At 53.2% G+C, this 25,041-nt stretch overlaps 1 protein-coding gene and 1 long non-coding RNA gene across 5 annotated transcripts in view; one reads left to right on the forward strand and one right to left on the reverse strand.

Annotated features, from left to right (window-relative positions):
* The window catches only part of PTPRN2 (protein tyrosine phosphatase receptor type N2), a 726,314-nt gene that overhangs the window by 217,897 nt on the left and 483,376 nt on the right, over positions 1-25,041 (forward strand). The window lies entirely within an intron of this gene.
* Positions 12,413-23,541, reverse strand: LOC140604961 (uncharacterized). Its single transcript, XR_012007756.1, has 3 exons — positions 23,365-23,541; positions 13,754-13,955; positions 12,413-13,454 (listed from the first exon to the last, which is right to left on the reverse strand). It is a non-coding gene; the product is annotated as an uncharacterized lncRNA (long non-coding RNA).

The raw sequence follows: 25,041 nt of genomic DNA on the forward strand, positions 1-25,041 counted from the left end.
GCCAGGATGCACTGCTCATCTGGCACCTGTGTGGCTCAGAGGAAGGAACTAGGGCAGACTCTCAGGTCAGGGGAGCCCAGCTCCAGGACCCCCTGCTCCTGGCCTGCCTGCCAGTCTGGATCTGTTGCTTCCTCTGTCAAATTAGGAGAATTGAAAATTAAACTTACGTGGTTGGGGGGATTGTGGGAGATGAGGGCGTCACAGGACTTTCCTACAGGTATCTCTGTGCACATGGCTGTGGCCGACCTCTGGGTTTGTTGGTGACCCATCCTCCCCGAATGAACCTTCCGGGATACACTCAGTTTTCTCACTGGACCTCAGTGTTTAGGAATGCGTATTGCCCCCATGTCCTTTGTGTTTCCAAATCCCAGAAACATGAGATGCAGGGTAGAAACAATGGGTGTGAGCACTGGTTGTGTCCTTACATTAATGCCTGGTTCAGGGCACTCCCTCGGGGGCCTGGGGATGTGGGGTTCTGGGGACCTGGGGGTCTGGCAGTCTGGAGGCCTTGGGTTCTGGGGGCCTGGGGACCTGGGGGTCTGGGGACCTGTGGGCCTGGAGTCTGGGGGCCTGGGGATCTGGGAGCCTGGAGGCCAGAGGCCTGGGGGCATGGGAGCCGGGGGTTTTGGAGGCCTGAGGTCCTGGCAGGCACTTGCCACAGGAAGGGCTGGGCAGCCGGTTCTCTGGGCATCCCCACGCCCCCGCATTCCCTTTCACCCCGACAGGCTTTTATTTCTGTAGTTTGAACCTGGTAGTTAAACTCTCTCTGCAGAAAGCGCTTCTTCCGTTGTTCATGTTTGGGCAAATTTAAAGATTGATAATGTCGTCCTCAGAAAGCAAGAGGCTTATGATTTTCCTCCTGTTCCGTTAGTCAAGTGGCCGGGAGGATCCAGCAGGGTGGAAACACCAGAGGCCGGCCTGGCCTCCGCGGGCCTCCTGCCTGCCTGCTCTTCCTCCTTTGTTGTTCCCACACTCCTTTCATCTGCTGCTCCTCTTTTCATCTGCTCTGTTCTCCCTTTATCTCAAAACCAGAATGAAAGGCCTTCAAAGGCTGAGTTTCAAAACACATCCCCCAGAGAGGGCCAATTAAACACATAAAGATGGTCCGTGTGCAAAGACTGGAGTCTTCAGGGTCACAAGATTATCTTGAGTTTGCAGGTGGAGGGCCCCTGCTGCGCCCTCCTGGCCTCACCCTCCCGGGTCCTGCTCTGCAGACTGTCCTCACGCCACAGGCTGGGGACCCCATCCCCACGGGGCCGCTCGCAGCATGCCCCTCCTCCTTCCAGGCTACGCCACTCTTAGTGTCACTTGGCTGGTTTTAGAGCTTGGGCTTTTGCACGCGGAGCTCCAGCTTCTGGCAGGGCCCCCGCATCGGACACAAGGCAGGCAGACACGGGGCATGTGGGCCTCGGGTGTGTGGCGTTCTCACGTGTGCACGTATACCATCTGTGGAGAGCAGACTGACCGACAAACCCAGCCTCACACACCTTCAGCTGTTTGCAAGCACCTTATTGTTTGGTGACGTGGGCAGCTCGGGCTGTCAGGTCACGCAGGGGCTTGTGCAGCTGGGTATGCTGGGGAAGTCAAGCACTCAGGGGAGCTCCAGTCGGGCAGCGAGTGGCATGGTTTTGGTCACTGATTGCATCAATTATTGTGATTTGACCTTGACCCTCATCTTCAGGAGCGAGCTGGGAGGTCACCTATAGGAGGCAGGTGGTCCCCGCACTCGGTCCCACTGTTTTATTTGTGAGGAATTGCCTTCTGGAAGGGTGCTCCCCTATCTATCTTCCTTCCTTCCTTCCTTCCTTCCTTCCTTCCTTCCTTCCTTCCTTCCTTCCTTCCTTCCTTCCTTCCTTCTTTCTTTCTTTCTCTTTCTTTCTTTCTTTCTCTTTCTTTCTTTCTTTCTTTCTTTCTTTCTTTCTTTCTTTCTTTCTTTCTCTTTCTTTCTTTCTTTCTTTCTTTCTCTTTCTTCTTTCTTTCTTTCTTTCTTTCTTTCTTTCTTTCTTTCTTTCTTTCTTTCTTTCTTTCTTTCTTTCTTTCTTTCTTTCTTTCTTTCTCTTTCTTCTTTCTTTCTTTCTTTCTTTCTTTCTTTCTTTCTCTTTCTTTCTTTCTTTCTTTCTCTTTCTTTCTTTCTTTCTTTCTTTCTCTTTCTTTCTTTCTTTCTTTCTTTCTTTCTTTCTTTCTTTCTTTCTTTCTTTCTTTCTTTCTTTCTTTCTTTCTTTCTTTCTTTCTTTCTTTCTTTCTTTCTTTCTTTCTTTCTTTTCTTTCTTTCTTTCTTTCTTTCTTTCTTTCTTTCTTTCTTTCTTTCTTTCTTTCTTTCTGATTTTATTTATTTGTGAGAGACACACAGAAATAGGCAGAGACACACACAGGCAGCGAGAGAAGCAGGCTCACTATAGGGAGCCCGATGTAGGAATCCGGGATCATGCCCTGAGCTGGAGGCAGACACTTCATCGCAGAACCCCCCGGGCACCCCTGCCCTGTCTTTCAGGAATCATCACGGGGAGGCTGGGGGTAGCAGGGGGCTTCCTCTGGCTGCCCGGGGACCCCGCAGGAAGGTGCCTTTGAGCGGGACATGGGGCTCTCTCCAACACTGGGCTTCCTTTCCCTTTGCTGAACCTTCAGAGAAGGCGTGGGACCACTCTGCTCTCCTCACATGGGCGATCCCCCTGCGAGGACTCTGTGGGGGGACGCCATCCAGGGACGAGCTGTTGGAGCCACAGTGGGAGGGGGGAACAGGCCAGAGGGGAAGGGGGCTGACAGGTGCGGCCCTCCCTGCATGCGTGTGTCCCCGGGTCAGGGCCTCATGGGATGTGACCCCACAGGTCAGCGAGGAGGGGCAAAGGGTGCTGGGAGGGGTAAAAAATCAGAGACCTGAGGAGGAGAGAATATTTGTTTATTTTTTCCAGCTCAGTGTTGGAGCCAGATGTCCAGGCATGGGGTAGGGGTGCTGTGGGAACCTGCCGGTGCATACGCCAAGTGCCCGGGTGGGGTCGGCTGCAGGGCCAGCTATATTGTCCTTCGAAGTCACTCAGAGGTGCCTCCTGGTGGTGTTCCTGGTTGGGCGGGGGGCCTGCTGTGTTGAGGTGACACGTGGAGCCCACAGTGCCCGTCCCATCGCACCCCCGCTCTCGCCCCTCCTGGGGTCCTGCGCTGTGGTTACCAGGTCTGGCTCCTCTGGAGAGCAGCGTGGGCTTCGCGGACTCAGGTGGACCTGGGGGATGACGTGCATGTCCAGGCTGGGCACTGAGCGGGTCCCCTGACCCAGGACACGGTCACCACGTAGCCGTCCCACCTGGGGGTGGGGCTTGGGCTTCTCATGGCTCCAGTTGCTCCTGTGCACATGTGTCCCAGGAGCCACACAGGCACTAGGGCCAGTGGGTTTGGGGGGCACTGTTTCAACGCCAGACTGCGGGGTACTGCATGTGTGTGTGTGGGAGGCTGGGGCTGCCACAGAGGCTGCTGGGCCTCTGACTGCTGGGCGGCAGTCAGTGTGGGCCCCCCGCAGCTGGCTCCCTGTGCCCCGGATCAGAACCCGGCGTGCATCAAGTCTCTGGAGCTCTGAGCACGCTTTGTGCCAGGACAGCGGGAGCTTCGAGTGGCTGTGGGGGTGGTTTAAAAGGAGGAGGGGAACCGAGAGGCCTGCAGTGGGGACAGCGTGGAAGGGAACTGGGCCTGGGTGAGGATCTCCTAGGGCACGAGTGGCTGGGAGGCCCCTGGGGAGGAGCTGTGCCTTCCAGGCTGCAGGAGCTCTGAGGGGGGAGGAGGAGAGCTGTGTTCCTGGGGATCCCACAGCAATCCTGGGGACTCTGCCCTCCGAGAGCAAGAGTAGCAGAGTCAGAGGGGCGGTTCTAGGGCTAAGGTCAGGGCGATGTGGGCGGGTGAGGCCATGTGTCCTGGAGTCTCCGGATTCAGGTGAAAGCCCAGGTCCACCCTTCTCAGGACGTGGATGGACGGCGCCCTGGGACGCTGCTGTGCCCTGCCTCATGTGACCTCGGAGGCAGTGGCGGACCCCCTGAGCCCAGAGGCTTTCCTGCTGGGTGGTCTGGCTGGTGGGTGGCTGTGCCCCTGGCGGTGCCTGAGGGGGGGCAGCTCAGAGGCTGGTGGAAAACAGCACCTTGCCTCTTACCAAAGAACAAAAATTACTCACTATTAAATGCAATTAGCAATTTTAAATTATTAATGGTGGTAAAAGAATGTGTCTATTCAACAAGTAATTTGTTGTAATTTTTAGTAATTGAAAGTAATTTCTAGCAATTAAATCCCAATTTAGTGCATTTTCTGGGTGATACCCTTGTTCCAGGGGGTGCGTCTGATTGTACCATTGGGCGCTTTTCTCCAGGCACTTTGTTCAGGAAAATGCGCCGGGTGAGATATTTCGGGCGAGTGAAGTAACCAAATCTTGGAAGTACGGCGGAAATCCAGAACTGCCACGGGCCAAGGCCCCAGCACTGCGCTTGGCTTGCGGGTGGGACTGTGTGCCATTGGGGGGCCCAGGCCTTCCCCCCCGCCCCCGCCTGAGCTGCCACCCCTCTGCTGACTTGCAGGGTCGCCCCTGGGAGCTGGACCCTGTGAGGAGCCCACTTGTCCAGCAGGGCGCGGGGTTGCAGTGAGCTGGCTGGGGCAGCAGGTGGCCTGCGCTGGGGGCTGGGGCTGGGAGAGAGGGCAGTGGCTGGACACCAGGCTGCGTGGGGTGGACCCTCGTGACTTGCCCCCTGAGCTCTGGGGGCAGGTGTGCTGGGAGAGCTGGACCAGGGAGTTAACCTAATCACAATGGATTTGCATGTGAAAAGCAGCCCAGAGACTGTCTTTGTCTTCCACCGAGGGGATCTTACCCCATGAAGTCTGTCATCTCCTTTGTCAAGTAGCAAATAAATGTTCTGACTAAATTCTTCAGAAATGAAATGACTTGGTATATCTGGGAATGTGCTTTATTCCCCTTGCAAATTAGTCCTTTTAACCACGCACAACGACTGCCCACTGCCCAGGGTAGTAATTGAAACCGGAGAGTGAACGGCCTTCCTGTATTTATCTTCTGTTGGAACGGTGTGAGTGTTGCCCTTGCCTCTGTGCACGATGCTGGCTTCTTGGGGGGCGGTCCAGGACTTCCTGGGCAGCAGCCCTGTCCCCTAGGTGGACGGGGTTGTGCACCCAGCCCCTCCCAGTCCCTGGGCCAGCGAGGGTGGCATGTGTGTCCCTGAGGTCCCTGTCCCCACCCCTTCCCCCAGGATCGCTGTGCGCTCAGGGCTCCCCTGCACTGTCTTCCTCCTGTTGCCTGGGATCCTCTGCCAACTCCGAAGTTCCCTCCCGGCCCCTGGCCTGAGCTCCTCAAGGCTCAAGTCCATGGCGGCTTCCGAAAGTCTCCCCAGGATCTCACGTTGGCTCCTGTGGTGAGTCTCACTTCCTCAGACTAGGATCCTATTTATAGCAAACACTTGGAATGCCTCCTCTCCTGCTTTAATATGAAATTAATAACAGAATTCCCAACATGCGACGATTTAAAAAAATGAATATATTGCTAGGATGTAAAGAGAGCTGGAAGGAAGACAAATTAGCGTAGGCCAGCATGCATCTTGGGCACGTGCATGCACTGTGTAGACACGGTCTCGGCTGGAACGAGATGCTGGCCTGGGATCCCAGGGGATGGCAAACTCAACGCAAAATGATTCCCAAGCGTGCTGTGAGGCCCAGCACCATTTCTGGGCTGTGATGCATACTTGGTACAGGACGACGGGGAGGAGGGATCTGTGTCCTGGAGGCTGCAGTCCTGCTTGAGATTTCACGTGGGGACTGGATTCTGGGCATGCACCAGGGCCTGTGTGTGTCCTCCCTGTGATGTGCTTCCTCCCGCCGCCAGGAGCCCTTCCTTCCTCCGCTCATGTTTGTGGCTGGGCTGCCGGCAGGCAGTGATGGGGATGCCAGGGCCACCAGGAAGCCAAGCTGGTTTCACTGGGCAAGTCCGCTCCATGAATTACTGCAGCAAGAGGGGTCCTCCCACCCCAGAAAGGCCGCAGGTGCGGTGCTCCCTGTCCTGGATCGTTTGTTAAGGGCAGTTCTGTGTGGCAGCCCGGGAGCTCGGGCAGGCTCTGACCTTTTCAGTATCTGTTGACTCAGTCTTTGAGTAGAAACAGCAATTTCACCTGCCAACGTCTCTTCACGCAAAACAGTTAGGGGGGTGCAAGGCTAGCAAAGGGCAGTAGACTCCCCTTCTACAAAGTTGAGCAGAGAAAGCAAAGGTAAAGACTGAAGATCAAGGACCAGCCTGTGCTCTCAACATAGAAACGAAGCAAAGACAAAAGAGAAGAGGTAATGTGTCTTTCATGAATAAATAAGTAAAATCTTTAAAAAAAGAAAGAAAGAAGAGTTAAGAGCCTGTGGAAAGGCCCACAACCCTTCCATTCTCTCCACAAATGCTAAGCACGCAGTTGCATCTCATTTTTTCCAGCAGATGTTTGCTCACTGCCACCATGTGCCCACCTTGCATGCCAGTCCTTGCAGTGGGCTAAGGAAAGGTGACCTTGGGCTGGCGGGGCTCCTTCTGGTCCCATGGTGTCTTGGGGCAAAGCATTAAACCACCACCACCACCACCACCACCACTACCCTGCCATCCTCCTCTGTCCGGTGAGGATGCTGAGACACGGGCCATGGAAGGAGGCATCCCGGGAGCTGCCCGGCCCATACAGGCTCGCGTGGACCAGATGCGAAGCCTTGTGTTAAACCACGGAAGTGTTGGGGTTAATTTGTTGCCATAGTGTCACCCAAACCTGACACGGAGGAAACTCACAGTCTAAGGGAGGCTGACTTACATTGTGATGGCACTGCAGGGCGATTGGAGCAGAAGCTTGGCATTCATGAGGGAGCTGTCCTCAGAGATCCCCAGAATTTGTGAATTCACACTGAGGCAGTGTGTCCTCTGTTCCTTAGTGGCTGTAGTGTGATGTGAGAAGTTAAGGGAAATTTGGGATCATTGGATAGTTTTATAGAGTAGGACTAAGCACTGGCCCCCGAGCTGGGCAGGCTCATCCCCAGGCGGTGATGCTCCCCAGGCTTCAGTGTCCAGGGGCCCCTGACCTCTGGCTGCAGACGTGTCTCAGCCTAGACCCTTCCCTCCCCCAGCATGAGTCTCCTATACATGCACCCAGGACTCCAGGACAGATAGTGCAATTGGTCCAACAATCTAAGAGCTGAGCGTCAGAGCCCTGTGCACCAAGCTGGTCGTCACAGGTGGAGACACTCCCACAGCTGTCAGATGCCCGTACCCCCTCAGACCAGCAGACAGGACAGGGACAGACCTCAGTCCCTGGGCTGCGCTGGCATCAGAACACCTCTGATACGTGTGTGTAGGGGGGTGTCAGCAGTGCTGGTGGTGGATGTGGGTGTTCAGACCTGTCCCCAGAGTCATTCCTGGAGGACACAGTGAGGAGGGCCCAGGGAGCGGCCAGTTCTCTCATGCTTGTAGCTGCTCCCGGACACTCGCTCCCCTCCTTGCTTGTGTTTGAATGTCATTAGCGGGCCGAGCAGAGGCCTGTGCCTGAGAGGCCGTGAGCTGTGCTCTTGGACGGGTCATTCTGGGCTTGTGACATGTCCGGTCGATGGATGTGCATTCCGTGACCTTTCAAGAAGTTCAAGAAATTCACTGGGCATGTCCTTAAAAGGTACCTATCTGGGGATCCCTGGGTGGCTCAGCAGTTTGGCGCCTGCCTTTGGCCCAGGGCGCAATCCTGGAGTCCCGGGATCGAGTCCCACATCAGGCTTCCTGCATGGAGCCTGCTTCTCCCTCTGCCTGTGTCTCTGCCTCTCTCTCTCTTATCTGTGTCTATCATAAATAAATAAATCTTTAAAAAAAATAAATAAAAGGTACCTACGTGTGTGAACAGTCCAACTGAGCCATTAACGTTTGTGGAACTTGGCACGCAAGGACCCACCCTCAACGTCTGCAGAGATGCCTGAGCACCTGCCATCCACGGTCACCCCCTGCAGGCTTCAGAGGGGCCCGGACTTTGATCTGTCAGGTCTCCTGAGGGCTGCCCTGGTTGGTCCAGGCTCCTCACGGCCAGTTATACCTTGACCCGCTTCCTTGTGACATTGCTGTGAGGCCAGCTCTCCCGGCTGTTCAGTAGGGACAGGCAGAGTGCTGGGATGCAGGTGTGTTCAGAAAGCACACGTGGTCGTAGAATCCTGGCTGGAGGTCCAGGTGGATGGGGCAGGTCCTCTGTCCTGTGAGGTTGGCTGGCGGCTTTATCATGGACCCCTCTTCTGGGAGGGACAGGGGCCCAGGGATTGGCCCTTATGCAGCCAGTCGTGGCCAGGACTCCCAGCGCTGCTGCCCTGATGAACTCGGGCCCCTGTGGCAGTGAGCCCGTGGACTGGGGTGGTGTCTGAGAGGAGCACCCACGTCCTTGCAGGAGGGCAGCTCTGACCGTCACCTCTGGGGAGTGTGGTGCTGTGCTCCATGGGTCTCACCTTGGTCCGTCCCCTGCCGCTGGCCTGTGGGATCAGCCCGGGCAGCACACACCACAGCCTGGCCTCCCGTCCCTGGCCTCCCGTCACAGGCCTCCCGAGCATCCCTCCTGCAGGCTGGCCCCATGTCTCCTGTTGCGTTGGCCCCAGCTCGCCCCCTGTGTGTCCTGGGTATCCAAGGGTCTCACCCTGCACTGCTGTCCATGGGTGACAGCCTTCCTGCCCATGGCAGGTCCTGGTCCAGGGCATGTGGGCAGGGCCGAAGGTCCTATGAGGCCACACACAGGCCGCAGCTGCAGCCCTGGGTCTATCTCATGTCAGCACAGAACGGCCACAGCCTCCTCAGGGGAAGCCCGTCACCTCCCATGCTCAGAGCTCTGCCACTTGGGCCCGAGACAGAGAAGGACGAGAAGAGGCCGTTGTGTACGCCGCCCGCAGACTGCGTCCCCCGCTCTGTGTGGGAAGCTCACCCACGGGCTCCTGCTGCCCGGCCGGCTGTGTTCTCTCGTATCCTGTCGGCTCGTCCTGCCAGTGGCTGTTTTGCCGCTTGTTTTCACTCCCAGGACAGAACGTTCTCTCCTTAAAGCACCAGCTGATCTCCTGTTCTCTCCCTTCTCTCAGGGACTGAAAAACCCAATTTGAGTTTGCTCAAATAGCTTTAAAATCAGAGTTTACAGAACATCCTCCTTGCACACGAGGCCTGCTGGGTACAGCGTTTTGAAGGCTTCCATGAAGGAGTACGTAGACACGGTGGGTTAGTCACAGCTGCTCTTCATGGGGAGAAGCCACGGGGAGGCCAGTGGGGCAGCTTATAGGTCAGAAGAGGAGGTAGATGGTCTGGGAGCCCTGGACAGGCCCTTGGAGGGGAGGGTAAGCGTTGCTGCCCTGTGAGCGTCCACTGAGCTGCACAGCAAGTCAGTGCCCGCCTGAGGCCCCAGGGAGGTGGGGGGGGCGTACCTGTGCCTCTGCATCCTTGTGGGTGCTCCCCCACCCCCCACCGGCCCCATGTCACTCCTACCGGGTCTAACAGCCAGGGAGTCTCCCTGTCCTCAGAACCCAGCCCCGTACCCCCCAGGAGGAAGGAGAGGGACACACGCCTCTCTTCTGTTTCTTCCTTGAGGTCTTGGTTCTAGAGCTGGAGCAGGGCCTGGGGGCTCATGGGCTTGGAGAGGCTGGAGCGAGGAACAGACGTGAGAGAACTGGGATCCCAGTGAACAGGCCGTAGACACCTTCGAGAGGCCGTGATATGTCATCTGGAAGGATGCTTCCTGCGTGCTGTCTCCCTCGGGCAGGGCACCTCTGCCCCCTCCGGGCCTAACAGCCAGCCCCTGGGGAGGAGCCGGGCAGCCGTGCCCCACAGCAGGCACTCTGGTTCTCGGCTACATGTGCTAGGCTTTGGAGGTCTTGACGTGGCGCCTTTCTAGGGGTGTGCGTGGCCCCTGTGGAGCCCAAACCTCCTCCTGCCCGTCGTCCCTTCATTCCTGTCCCCCATGCTCGTGAGACCAGGCTGCAGGTGGGGCCCTTGTGGGCAACACATGTGCAGTTCAGGCTGCCTGCTCCAGGAGCACGCGTGAGGGGACGGCGGGAGCCCTGGGGCCCCCACGGTGCGCGGACGGCATGGCTACAGCAGGATCAGGTGCCAGGGCGGCAGGGAGGGGAGAAGGCCCACCTGTGGCTGGTGCAGATGCCCTTGGGGTGTGCGGTGGCAGCCCTTGTGGTGGGCGGTGCATGGGGCAACGGGGGCCAGGCTGAGGAGGCTGCTGCAACGTCCTGAGAAGCGTCAGGTTGTGGGGACCTTGGAGTGCGCAAGTGGTGCCCGGTGCGTGAGTGCCTCGATGCCCCATCACCATGAGGGGAGCATGAGCAGAAGGCTGGGAGGCCTGCCCTGGACGTCCCAGCCCTGCTCCCCCACCACAGCTCCACCTGACCCTGGAGGTCCCTATGTGCCGCACACCGCCCTGCACGTCTGCCCCGAGGGACTTCCGCAGGCAGGGAAGCTGACATTCTGGCCTGAGGCCTCGCTGGGAGGGCCCTCCCCAGGACACGGGGCGGGGAGGCTGATGGCAGGGCTGGGCGGGGTTCAGGAGGGTTGGGAATGACCTGCAAGGCCAGCACCGGACACTGAGTGCATGTGGGCAGAGGTGCTGGCGCCACGCCGGTGTCCCCACCGCGTGTCCTCAGGCTTCCCGGTTGTTCCCACATGTCTGAATGCTGTTGGTCCTCTGGAGACTGGGCTTTGACCACGGGCACCACTGGGCCTCTGGGAGGGCAGGGCCCGGGGGAGCCAAGCCACACATGGCGCTGAGCAGCCCGCAGCTTCGCCCACCTGCGACCGGAGCTAGAGCTCGCAGGTGCAAAGCCCAGATGCCACTTGGAGTGGAGGGACAGCCAGCGACAGTGCTGGAGCTTCCCAGGTGAATGAGACCTGCACATGGGCAGCTCGGCCCCGCCCACCTGCCTGTGGGTGGGCAGGGTCCTTCCTGACAGCAGCTCTGAGGATGCCCAGGCCCGGGTCATGGGGTCACAGGGGTCACAGGGCGAGAGAGCACCAGCCGTGGCTGCAGGGCCTGCCTACTGCCCTGAGGCCCCCGCAGCCCCACTGCCCTAACCTCACCTTGGCAGGTGGTGTGTGTGGGGGGGTGTGCGTGCACACATGTGTTTTTGTGTGAAAGTACATGTGGAGGCATGTGTGCACATGACTGAGTGCGTCAAACCATGTGAACGAGTGTGTACATGTATTTGTGTGTCAGTGGTATGGGTGTGATGTACCTGCTGTGCCTCAGTATCCCCCCATGTGCCTCAGTGTCCCCTGTACCTCAGTGTCCCCCCTGTACCTCAATGTCCCCCGTGCCTCAGTGTCCTCCATGCCTCAGTGTCCCCAAATGCCTCAGTGTCCCCCCTGTACCTCAGTGTCTCCCTGTGCCTCCATGAACCCCCGGGCCTCAGTGTCCCCCATGCTTCAGTGTCCCCACGTGCCTCAGTGTCCCCCCTGTACCTCAGTGTCCCTCACGTGCCTCAACACCCCCCCCCAGCACCCTCTCGTCCTTGCCGGACGCTGGTAGGATTTGGACAGCCTTCCCTCCAGTTGCCCTGGGGAAGGGAGGAGCCGCCCCTGGTTCCACGGCCACTGCTTCCCAGGGTCCCCATCCCGCTGTCACAGCCCCTGTCCTCGTGCCCTCCCAGAGGCATCTCCACCCACCGAAGCCACCCTGCTGGCCCACTGAGTACCAGCGCCATCAGGGAGGAACCCACTGTCCGCAGCTCATGGAAGTGCGGGCGTGCACGTTGCGTGCGGGCAGCTTCTCTGGGGCATGCAGCAAGGGCTGTGGGGCGTGGGCTGGCCCGGGGCTGCAGGGCATCCTGCAGGGCCCACCGGCCGCCTCCTGGCTGCTGCCCTTGTGTTCAGGGAGGCAATGGTGGGGATCCACGGCCTTCCGTCCCCTCCCTGCCCATGCCGCTGAGCACCTTCTGTGCTGGTCTGGGCTGTGGGTTTCCACGCCCGCCTTCTCCCACAGTCAGGACGACGACCCATGTGCCGGTGCCACGAGGGTGGGGTGTCCGGTGGTGGAGGCTGGGCATCCCCGCAGACCCTGCCCTGGGTCAGGGCCGTCTCGCCGCGATCGACTCCCAACGCTGCAGTGGGACAGCTGGTGTGTATTTGTGCGTGAGTGTGTTAGGAGTGCAGGGATTTGAACCTCAGTGTAAGAACACGTAAGAGGGAATGTCAGGGTCATCTTTGCGTGGAAATCCTGAGAGCTCACGTGTCAGCTTCACAGCCCTCCTGGGCTTCGGTCAGCGGACTGTTTCTTCAGGTTTTCAGGAAGAGCTATATCCTGCCGGGGCCATGGCTTCCCTCATCTGTGATTTATGACAGTACATGTTCCAACACGTTACTGACAAATTATTTATGAAGCAAAGTTTTGTATATAAAACCTTATTCCCCCATGGAATTATTTATTACACTTGAGCTGTGCGCTGAGGAGACAATCTCAGGGGAAGTGACAGGAAATCTTGAGCCAAGCCAGCAGCAAAAATGGGAGGGCAGCTCCGGGCAGCGCCCTTGCTTCAGAGCCCGCGGTATTGAGAATCCACTTTGGTGAGTTTTGGGACCTCTGGGGGCTGCCCTGATGTGTGCCTGGGAGCCCACAGATGGAAGAAAGGCGTTTGCCTGGTAGACATGTAGGCATTCCAAATCTGTTGGGCACATTATAGTCTCCTACACATGTGTGCACATGCATGTGCATTCACACACAAAGACATAACCCCATGCAGACAGACACAAATGCACATGCATGCAACACATGCACACACATGCAGAAAACACACATACATGCATGCCCATGCACATACAAATGCACAAACCTGCAGATACAAAGACCCTCATGCAGTCCATATTCATGCAGATCGCATGAACACACAAATGCACATGTATGTTACACACAAATGCACACATGCTTACATGCACTCACACAGATAACATGCAACAAACAGGTGTGTACAGAGATGCACACATATATGCCCCTGCACACACAAGACAATATATGCACAACAAGCACACATGCACAGGCATAGACACATGAAGACACAAGTGCGCACATGTACAGCCACACATATGCTCACACAATGTACATGTATATAACAGACACGTGCATGCACAAACACATGTACACATGCAAATGCATGCACACACATGCTGCTCTTTGGTGGAGGTTGAAGGAGTGCATCGCCCTCATCCCAGCTTGGGAGGAGGTGGGATCAGCAGGAAGGGGGTTGCCACTCCTCTTGGGACTCTTGGGGGGGTCCTCCTCACAGACTTTCCAAGCCATGAAGCATTTCTCATTATGCAGTTTCTGAGGTGAGAGAAATATTCTGCTCTGACTTCCCACGGGGGTATCTCTGCTCTTGGTGAAGACAGCCTGATGCCGACATTCTCAAAGCCAACGTAGGTTCTTCCTCTTGCCTCCTATGGGGTGTCCTGGGCTTCGTACTGCTTCCTGCAGCATGTGGTGGGGGCGATGGAAGGCACGGGGTCACAGACTGCTCACCCTCCCTGCGTTCCCCGCATCTGCTTCTCAGGGTGTCAGCCATCTACCGTCCTGGTGCACTGTGGGCCATCGTCTACTTCCCTGAGTTCCCCTGGAAGTTCTGTGTCCACCAAGCTGAAGCCCGTGATTGTAGAAGTGCTCTGCCTTGGAAGGAGCAGGCACAGAGGGGGCCTTCCAGAGCGCAGTGTGCGCAGAGCTGCTTCCCGGAGACCTTCCCGGGTACCCCACTCCTGCCGCGTCCTGCTTACCGTGTTGGAATTATTGCGTGCCCTTTACTACATCCCATGCCATCTCCTTCCCGACTGCAAAGGCCAGCGGGGTGCTCCATGTGGGGCTGCCGGCGCCTGATCGTGGGAGAACCCTTGTGGTGGGGGCTTCTGGTTCACACGGCACGTGAAACCACATCTCAGAGCATTTCCCCAAAGTTTCACAAGATGCAGGATGGGCAGGCTGGAACAGACAAGTACATAGGAACAAGGAAAACCGGTCCTAGGAAGGATAGACCCACAGTCCACTTGGGCCACTCCTTATCCTCCTAACAGGATGCAGGACCGTCTTCTGTGTGTGGCCACCAGGAAGTCCCCATGGGGCGCAGAGCAGAAGCCCAGTGGACAGCAGATCCATTTCCACCATGCAGGAAGTTTCATCAGGGTGTGGACCATGGGAAGCAGATAAGGTCTTCTGTGAGAACCAGGGCAGGGAGGAGGCCTCCCTAGACCAGGGCACCCAAAGGCAGCTTCCCCTCTGGGGTCTCTACCAGGCCGCATGTGGGAGGCTGACAGGGACCCGGGGCTGAGGTCAGGGGCACCGTGAGGAAGCCATCCCTGGAGGCAGGGACTGAGGTCCTCGGTGGAGTTTTGGGAACGGGCCCCCAGCAGAGAGTGGCTGAGACATGGAGCATGGATGCTCAGCAGAGTCACAGGGGAATTCTGAGTGAGAAGGGCCTCGAGGACGGTCCTCATGGACAGCTGGTGCCTGACCTGGGGCCCCTGCCCTGCCTGCGGAGTAAAAGCTTTCTCATGAACGGCTCCAGGTAGAAAGGAATGAGGTGGCTGTGATAAAATATTTGTCCTGGCAACTTCTGGGCTTTGGCTAAAGCAGGGCTCAGAGGAAGGGCCACGGCCTTTATTGCCGACACTGCTTTCTGGGCAGGGATTTTCTCAGCACAGTCAGGGACTACCGGTGGAGGAAGAGTCATTGCTGCCCCAGCAGGAAGTTGCGGATGATGCCCGCTGACCAGGCCAGGCCTGGCGAGGTCAGCGAAGACCCACTAAGGCCCCGGTGTTCTGTGGCCCAGCGAGGTCAGCGAAGACCCCACACATGCTCCCGTGGTCCATAGCCCTAAGCATATCAGCTCTTCTTCAAGCTTCTCATCCTTATTCCTGTTACCTAATGACCCTGAATGTCTGTGCTGTTCTGGCATCACATTTGTGACAAACGAGGGAAGTGCAGAGACAAAGCACATCTGTCCCCTGAAACTACTGTCCTTTTCAGCAGCCAGGTCGGGTCACCGCTGACACCCAGGTGGGCGTCCAGCCGTGATGGGGAGATAAGGGCTGAGACAGCGATGGTACAGGTTAGCCGTCAAGAGTTGTCTCCACATTACCTGAGACACGCAAGTTAGTAGTGTGTGGGTGACGTGTACGAGTCAAGAACTTGGAAAAAGAATGAGATGCACTTGAGGAAAGCATAAAAGGGCTCCTGGGTGGCTCAGTCAGTTGAGTGTCTGACTCTTGATTTCGTTGGGCTCAGGTCATCTCAAATGATCTCAGGGTTGTGGGATCGAGTCCCTGCATCAGGCTTTGCACTGAGTGTGGAGCCTGCTTGGGATCCCCTTTCCTTCCACCGCTCACTCCCCACTCATCTCCCTTGCTCTCTCTCTCTTTCTCTAAAAAAATGAAATAATTAACAGAAATTAATGGATGAGTTAGTTATAGAGACTCAGTAGAATTAATGAATAATGATAAAAGCCAGTCCTTTAGGATTCTTTAGGAGGAAAAAACAAGAAAACAAATAAACTGTCAGCCTAATAAAAAAAAAAAAGAGAGAGATGACACAAATACATAAAATTAGGTGCAAAACGTTATTAAAAATAGAATAGCGTAATAGTATTAAAGAAGATGATTGCAACTGAGTACTTTGTAAGCACATGAAGATGCATTTAAAAAGTTTGAATGAAATAAATTCTTGTTTTAAAGAAACAAGTCATAAAATCCCAGTGGAGACGACGTAGGCTGCCTGAGCGACCACAGCTGCTGGATTTGCTCCGGGGCCCACTGGGCCTGTCGGTCCTACAGGTAAATTATTTCAAGTCTTCAAGAAATTGGTAATTTCAGTGCCATTGAAAGTATTCCAGGTGATAGATAGATATTGGAAATTTTAAAGTCAAGCACTTTTGTTTCATAGTCTTTTGGTAAAACAGCAGAATCCAGAAACAGACTCAAATACACATAGAATTCGAGTATGAGAAGGATGGATTTTTAGATCTATAGGAAGAAGACAAATTGTTCAATAAATTGGGTTGTAATTGTTTTGGGGGGAAGTACCCGAGTTCTTATTTTTTTTTTAAGCAAAAATGAGTTTTAATTGGACCAATAACTTAAATGGATGACTGTTGTAGTAGAAAGTATGCATTCGATGTATTGGGGGAGCTTTATAATTGTGACCCAGAAGTGAGAAGCCATCAATGGAAAGACCAGTGCATTTGATGATACAAAACTTAAAAAAAAAAATTGAACAGAAGGAGGCTTTATATAAAAAGCTGCAAGAGTAGAGGACTGGCAACAATGCAGCCTTTCAAGCAAGGGTGCCTTATACCAACAGACGTGAAAAGCAGGACAAGGCAGTCAGAACGTGGCCGATCGCCAGCACGCGGGTTTCAGAAACAGGACCTGAGGGATCCCTGGGTGGCGCAGGGGTTTAGCGCCTGCCTTTGGCCCAGGGCGCGATCCTGGAGACCTGGGATCGAATCCCACATCGGGCTCCCGGTGCATGGAGCCTGCTTCTCCCTCTGCCTGTGTCTCTGCCTCTCTCTCTCTCTCTCTCTCTCTCTCTCTCTGTGTGTGTGTGACTATCATAAATAAATAAAAATTAAAAAAAAAAAGAAACAGGACCTGAGTCACCTGTACATACATAAGACATTCAGCCTCACTCATAACGGAAGAGAAACAGACCAAACAACCATGAGATATGAGCATTTACCTAACAGATCAACAAAAGGAAGACTTGGGGAGGGGAGGGGCAAGACGGCGGAAGAGTAGGGTCCCCAAATCACCTGTCTCCACCAAATGACCTAGAAAACCTTCAAATTATCCTGAAAATCTACGAATTCGGCCTGAGATTTAAAGAGAGACCAGCTGGAATGCAACAGTGAGAAGAGTTCGCGCTTCTATCCAGGTAGGAAGACGGGGAAAAAGAAATAAAGAAACAAAAGGCCTCCAAGGGGGAGGGGCCCCGCGAGGAGCCGGGCTGAGGCCGGGGCGAGTGTCCCCAGGACAGGAGAGCCCCGTCCCGGAGGAGCAGGAGCTGCACCGACCTTCCCGGGCGGAAAGGGGCTTGCGGGGAGTTGGAGCAGGACCCAGGAGGGCGGGGATGCCCTCGGGCTCCCGGGGACACTGACAGACACCTGCGCCCCGGGAGAGTGCGCCGAGCTCCCTAAGGGCTGCAGCGCGCACGGCGGGACCCGGAGCAGCTCGGAGGGGCTCGGGGGCGGCTCCGCGGAGGGGGCTGCGGGGCGGGAGCGCGAATCCAACAGCGCAGGTCCCAGAGCACAGGACGCCGGGACACAGCCCAGGATCCGGCCTCCCCCCGGACAGGCAGAGGCCGGGAGGGCCCAGGACAGCGAGGACGCTCCTGCCCCAGCTGAGCAGATCAGCGGCCCCGCCCCGGAGCCTCCAGGCCCTGCAGACGGAGAGCTCCGGAGTTACTGCCAGAGCTGAATCCAGGGCTCCAGAGCTGGCCCCGCCACTGGGGCTGTTCCTCCTGGGGCCTCAGGGGGTAAACAACCCCCACTGAGCCCTGCACCAGGCAGGGGCAGAGCAGCTCCCCCAAGTGCTAACACCTGAAAATCAGCAAAACAGGCCCCTCCCCCAGAAGACCAGCTAGACGGACAAGTTCCAGGGGAAGTCAAGGGACTTAAAGTACACAGAATCAGAAGATACTCCCCCGTGGTTCTTTTTTTCTTTCTTTTTCTTTTGTTGTTGTTTTGTTTTGTTTTGTTTTGCTTTTTGATTTGTTTCCTTCCCACACCCCTTTTTTCCATTCTTTTTCTTTCTCTTTTTCTTATTTTTTTTCTTTTTTTTCTTCCTTTTTTTTTCTCTTTCACTTTTCTTTCCTTCTTTCTCTCCTCTCTTTTTCTCCTTTCTCCAATACAACTTGCTTTTGGCCACTCTGCACTGAGCAAAATGACTAGAAGGAAAACCTAACCTCAAAAGAAAGAATCAGAAACAGTCCTCTCTCCCACAGAGTTACAAAATCTGGATTACAATTCAATGTCAGAAAGCCAATTCAGAAGCACTATTATACAGCTACTGGTGGCTCTAGAAAAAAACATACAGGACTCAAGAGACTTCATGACTGCAGAATTTAGAGCTAATCAGGCAGAAATTAAAAATCAATTGAATGAGATGCAATCCAAACTAGAGGTCCTAATGACGAGGGTTAACGAGGTGGAAGAACGAGTGAGTGACATAGAAGACAAGTTGATAGCAAAGAGGGAAATGAGGAAAAAAGAGACAAACAATGAAAAGACCATGAAGATAGATTAAGGGAAATAAACGACAGTCTGAGGAAGAAAAACATACATTTAATTGGGGTTCCCAAGGGCGCCGAAAGGGCCAGAGGGCCAGAATATGTATTTGAACAAATTCTAGCTGAAAACTTTCCTAATCTGGGAAGGGAAACAGGCATTCAGATCCAGGAAATAGAGAGATCCCCCCCTAAAATCAATAAAAACCGTTCAACACCTCGACATTTAATAGTGAAGCTTGCAAATTCCAAAGATAAAGAGAAGATCCTTAAAGCAGCAAGAGACAAGAAATCCCTGACTTTTATGGGGAGGAGTATTAGGGTAACAGCAGACCTCTCCACAGAGACCTGGCAGGCCAGGAAGGGCTGGCAGGATATATTCAGGGTCCTAAATGAGAAGAACATGCAACCAAGAATACTTTATCCAGCAAGGCTCTCATTCAGAATGGAAGGAGAGATAAAGAGCTTCAAAGACAGGCAGCAACTGAAAGAATATGTGACCTCCAAACCAGCTCTGCAAGAAATTTTACGGGGGACTCTTAAAATTCCCCTTTAAGAAGAAGTTCAGTGGAACAATCCACAAAAACAAGGACTGAATAGATATCATGATGACACTAAACTCATATCTCTCAATAGTAACTCTGAATGTGAACGGGCTTAATGACCCCATCAAAAGGTGCAGGGTTTCAGACTGGATAAAAAAGCAGGACCCATCTATTTGCTGTCTACAAGAGACTCATTTTAGACAGAAGGACACCTACAGCCTGAAAATAAAAGGTTGGAGAACCATTTACCATTCGAATGGTCCTCAAAAGAAAGCAGGGGTAGCCATCCTTATATCAGATAAACTAAAATTTACCCCAAAGACTGTAGTGAGAGATGAAGAGGGACACTATATCATACTTAAAGGATCTATCCAACAAGAGGACTTAACAATCCTCAATATATATGCCCCGAATGTGGGAGCTGCCAAATATATAAATCAATTATTAACCAATGTGAAGAAATACTTAGATAATAATACACTTATACTTGGTGACTTCAATCTAGCTCTTTCTATACTCGATAGTTATTCTAAGCACAACATCTCCAAAGAAACAGCTTTAAATGATACACTGGACCAGATGGATTTCACAGATATCTAAAGAACTTTACATCCAAACTCAACTGAATACACATTCTTCTCAAGTGCACATGGAACTTTCTCCAGAATAGACCACATACTGGGTCACAAATTGGGTCTGAACCGATATCAAAAGATTGGGATCGTCCCCTGCATATTCTCAGACCGTAATGCCTTAAAATTAGAACTAAATCACAACAAGAAGTTGGGAAGGACCTCAAACACGTGGAGGTTAAGGACCATCCTGCTAAAATATGAAAGGGTCAACCAGGAAATTAAGGAAGAATTAAAAAGATTCATGGAAACTAATGAGAATGAAGATACAACTATTCAAAATCTTTGGGATGCAGCAAAAGCAGTCCTAAGGGGGAAATACATCGCAATACAAGCATCCCTCCAAAAACTGGAAAGAACTCAAATACAAAAGCTAACCTTACACATAAAGAAGCTAGAGAAAAAACAGCAAATAGATCCTACACCCAGGAGAAGAAGAGAGTTAATAAAGATTCGAGCAGAACTCAACGAAATCGAGACCAGAAGAACTGTGGAACAGATCAACAGAACCAGGAGTTGGTTCTTTGAAAGAATTAATAAGATAGATAAACCATTAGCCAGCCTTATTAAAAAGAAGAGAGAGAAGACTCAAATTAATAAAATCATGAATGAGAAAGGAGAGATCACTACCAACACCAAGGAAATACAAACGATTTTAAAAACATATTATGAACAGCTATACGCCAATAAATTAGGCAATCTAGAAGAAATGGACGCATTCCTGGAAAGCCACAAACTACCAAAACTGGAACAGGAAGAAATAGAAAACCTTAACAGGCCAATAACCAGGGAAGAAATTGAAGCAGTCATCAAAAACCTCCCAAGACACGAGTTCAGGGCCAGATGTCTTCCCAGGGGAATTCTATCAAACGTTTAAAGAAGAAACCATACCTATTCTCCTAAAGCTGTTTGGAAAGATAGAAAGAGATGGAGTACTTCCAAATTCGTTCTATGAGGCCAGCATCACCTTAATTCCAAAACCAGACAAAGACCCCACCAAAAAGGAGAATCACAGACCAATATCCCTGATGAACATGGATGCAAAAATTCTCAACAAGATACTAGCCAATAGGATCCAACAGTACATTAAGAAAATTATTCACTATGACCAAGTAGGATTTATCCCCGGGACACAAGGCTGGTTCAACACCCGTAAAACAATCAATGTGATTCATCATATCAGCAAGAGAAAAACCAAGAACCATATGATCCTCTCATTAGATGCAGAGAAAGCATTTGACAAAATACAGCATCCATTCCTGATCAAAACTCTTCAGAGTGTAGGGATAGAGGGAACTTTCCTCAACATTTTAAAAGCCATCTACGAAAAGCCCACAGCAAATATCATTCTCAATGGGGAAGCACTGGGAGCCTTTCCCCTAAGATCAGGAACAAGACAGGGATGTCCACTCTCACCACTGCTGTTCAACATAGTACTGGAAGTCCTAGCCTCAGCAATCAGACAACAAAAAGACACTAAAGGCATTCAAATTGGCAAAGAAGAAGTCAAACTCTCCCTCTTCGCCGATATGATACTCTACATAGAAACCCCAAAAGTCTCCACCCCAAGATTGCTAGAACTCATACAGCAATTCGGTAGTGTGGCAGGATACAAAATCAATGCCCAGAAATCAGTGGCATTTCTATACACTAACAATGAGACTGAAGAAAGAGAAATTAAGGAGTCAATCCCATTTACAATTGCACCAAAAAGCATAAGATACCTAGGAATAAACCTAACCAAAGAGGTAAAGGATCTATACCCTAAAAACTATAGAACACTTCTGAAAGAAATTGAGGAAGACACAAAGAGATGGAAAAATATTCCATGCTCATGGATCAGCAGAAGTAATATTGTGAAAATGTCAATGTTACCCAGGGCAATATACATGTTTAATGCAATCCCTATCAAAATACCATGGACTTTCTTCAGAGAGTTGGAACAAATCATCTTAAGATTTGTGTGGAATCAGAAAAGACCCCGAATAGCCAGGGGAATTTTAAAAAAGAAAACCATATCTGGGGGCATCACAATGCCAGATTTCAGGTTGTACTACAAAGGTGTGGTCATCAAGACAGTGTGGTACTGGCACAAAAACAGACACATAGATCAATGGAACAGAATAGAGAACCCAGAAGTGGACCCTCAACTTTATGGTCAACTAATATTCGATAAAGGAGGAAAGACTATCCACTGGAAGAAAGACACTCTCTTCAATAAATGGTGCTGGGAAAATTGGACATCCACATGCAGAAGAATGAAACTAGACCACTCTCTTTCACCATACACAAAGATAAACTCAAAATGGATGAAAGATCTAAATGTGAGACAAGAGTCCATCAAAATCCTAGAGGAGAACACAGGCAACACCCTTTTTGAACTCGGCCACAGTAACTTCTTGCAAGATACATCCATGAAGGCAAAAGAAACAAAACCAAAAATGAACTATTGGGACTTCATCAAGATAAGAAGCTTTTGCACAGCAAAGGATACAGTCAACAAAACTAAAAGACAACCTACAGAATGGGAGAAAATATTTGCAAATGACGTATCAGGTAAAGGGCTAGTTTCCAAGATCTATAAAGAACTTATTAAACTCAACACCAAAGAAACAAACAATCCAATCATGAAATGGGCAAAAGACATGAACAGAAATCTCACAGAGGAAGGCATAGACATGGCCAAGAAGCACATGAGAAAATGCTCTGCATCACTTGCCATCAGGGAAATACAGATCAAAACCACAATGAGATACCACCTCACACCAGTGAGAATGGGGAACATTAACAAGGCAGGAAACCACAAATGTTGGAGAGGATGCGGCGAAAAGGGAACCCTCTTGCACTGTTGGTGGGAATGTGAACTGGTGCAGCCACTCTGGAAACCTGTGTGGAGGTTCCTCAAAGAGTTAAAAATAGATCTGCCCTACGACCCAGCAATTGCACTATTGGGGATTTACCCCAAAGATACAGATGCTGTGAAACGCCGGGACACCTGCACCCCGATGTTTATAGCAGCAATGTCCACAATAGCCAAACTGTGGAAGGAGCCTCGGTGTCCATCGAAAGATGAGTGGATAAAGAAGATGTGGTCTATGTATACAATGGAATATTACTCAGCTATTAGAAACGACAAATATCCACCATTTGCTTCAATGTGGATGGAACTGGAGGGTATTATGCTGAGTGAAGTAAGTCAATCGGAGAAGGACAAACAGTCTATGTTCTCATTCATGTGGGGAATATAAATAATAGTGAAAGGGAATATAAGGGAAGGGAGAAGAAATGTGTGGGAAATATCAGAAAGGGAGACAGAACGTAAAGACTGCTAACTCTGGGAAACGAACTAGGGGTGGTAGAAGGGGAGGAGGGCAGGGGGTGGGAGTGAATGGGTGACGGGCACTGGGGGTTATTCTGTATGTTGGTAAATTGATCACCAATAAAAAATAAATTAAAAAAAAAAAGACTTGGGGTTCCGCCCGGTGCTGGGGGGAGGGAGGTCCAGATAGTCCACCCGCCACTGTGAGGCTGAGCCGGCAACTCCCAGAGGAGGCTCTTCCCTGTTCAGTGTGAGTCTCCCTGGCACCTGACCTCGTATGCCTCCACCAGGAGTCCACCTGTGCTACCTGCTGGTAACCAGGATATCCTGGTGGGGACCTCCCAGCATCGCCGTGTGGCCAAGAGCTGGCGGTGGGCGTGGCGTCCATCCATGATTGCAGATCCCTAGGGGCTGCAATCCAGAGCATAGCCCCAGCCTTCATTGTGTTCTTCTTTCCCTCTGTCCCCTTGCCTTCTGCCCTGCCATCTGGGTCCCCTCAGCCACTCTGGATGGATCCCCTTTCCTCCCACCCACATGAGGCCCCATGCGAGGCTCCCTCACTTGGCCTGTGTTCTCTTTCTGCCTGGATGCCCCAGCTCACTGTCCGAGGGTCTCACCTTTGTGCTCCCTTCGGGGGGCAGGGGGGTTTATCTCAGATCCCTCCCGACAGTTTGGACACTTCAGTCCTGAGGGAGCACCCCTCACCCTGCAGCCCATCCTGCTGCGAGTAGCTGCCCGGGTGCCCGAGGCATGGGGTGGACCGCCCTTGCCTGTGCAGACCCTGTCTTTCTCATTCCATGAGCCCCCGGCCCTTTGTTTGCCCGTTCCTGTTTCTGTCTGTATTCTGACTTGCACCATTTCCCACCCATAAGCTACTGGAATTTAGAACTGCCTGTGGTTCTGTCAGGGTGCAGATTTAGAATTTAGAACTGCCTGTGGATCTGTCAGGGTGCAGATCCCGGTTGGGGCCTCATCTGGGCATTCCTAAGGGAAGGGCAGGGCCTGCGCTCCTGCTCATGGATCTCTGGGACACGCTGAGCAGGAAGGACACATAGGGTCTACTTTGTGTACATGTGGAGCCGGAGAGTCCCCTTTGACAAACTCGCTCTTGGCTGGAGCCGACCTGTGTTTGGGCAGGACGTCAGTGGTGGGAGTGGGTCCTTGGGCAGCCTCGGCTCCTGGGAGGGCTGCGTGGGCTGGGCAGGGGCTGGGCAGGGGCTGGGGAGGCAGCAGGCTAGTTGACGTTCCCCAGAAACCCCAGGTTAGTCAGTGTCACCCTGGAGATCTCAGGCTAGTCGGAGACCCCAGGTGGGAGGGGCTGCGATGGAGCGAAATTCAGGGGACGCCTTCCTCCAGGTTACCAAGGGCCCGGAGACAACAATGATGGGTGGCGGGGGCAGCGCTGGAGTGGGCAGGGAAGGGAGGAGACTGTCGACCCAGGCTGCCTGGTGAGCTGGGGGGGCGGGGGGTGCCGGGTCTGGTGTCCTGGGAGCCTGCCGACCTGCTGCAGAGGGCCTTCCCAGATCATGTTTGGGCAGGATCTCCGGGGACAAAACAGGACTGGATCCTGCCGAGGCTAGAGTGCGTGGCCCACACCCGGCATGCCGGGCAGATGCTTTCAGCCCCTGGACTCTGAGGACAGAGGCGAAGCTCTGTAGGATAAGACTTTCAGGGTCCATGGAGCTGACACAGGCAGGAAGTGAGTGACAAGCTGGCGTCCCTATGCCATGGGCACCTGGGTGGCCAGGCCAGAGGATGCCTGTGTCGGGACCCGGCGATGCCGGTGGGTGTATTGTTGCATCAGCGCATCATATCGCAAGCTGGGCTGGCAGATGGTGGCGGGCATCCCTCTGAGCATATTCGCAAGCATGAAGCCTGGGTCCTGGGAGAACGGGAGTCCAGTGCCCCCCATGACATGCCTCCCACGTGGAGCTGCTCCTGCCATCGACAGTCTCCCTGGTGGTGGTTCGGTCACTTGGGGCCCAGCTTGGCGGAGCTCTGGATGCTGTTTCCTCACCTGAGAGGATCGCTGCTGCCGGCTTGTGAGGCGCCTGCTGTTGTTTCCGGGCTTTGTCCTCCTCTTGTTGCTGCGGGGCTGCTCCCGGCCTCCGTGGAGATGCCCATCATCGTGCCCTCTAGGTCTCCCTTGAACACGAAGCTGTGCCATAGGAAGGATTCTAAAAGTCTTAGGTTGTGAGCTTCTCTGCCATTGAACATACCGTCCTGCCATGTGGCCCCGGTGAGCCCCTTGCATGGTTTCTGGCTTGCTTTGTGACATTAAGCATCAGTGACAA

The sequence above is a fragment of the Canis lupus genome, chromosome 15 (assembly GCF_048164855.1).
Source record: "Canis lupus baileyi chromosome 15, mCanLup2.hap1, whole genome shotgun sequence".
Lineage (NCBI taxonomy): Eukaryota > Metazoa > Chordata > Mammalia > Carnivora > Canidae > Canis > Canis lupus.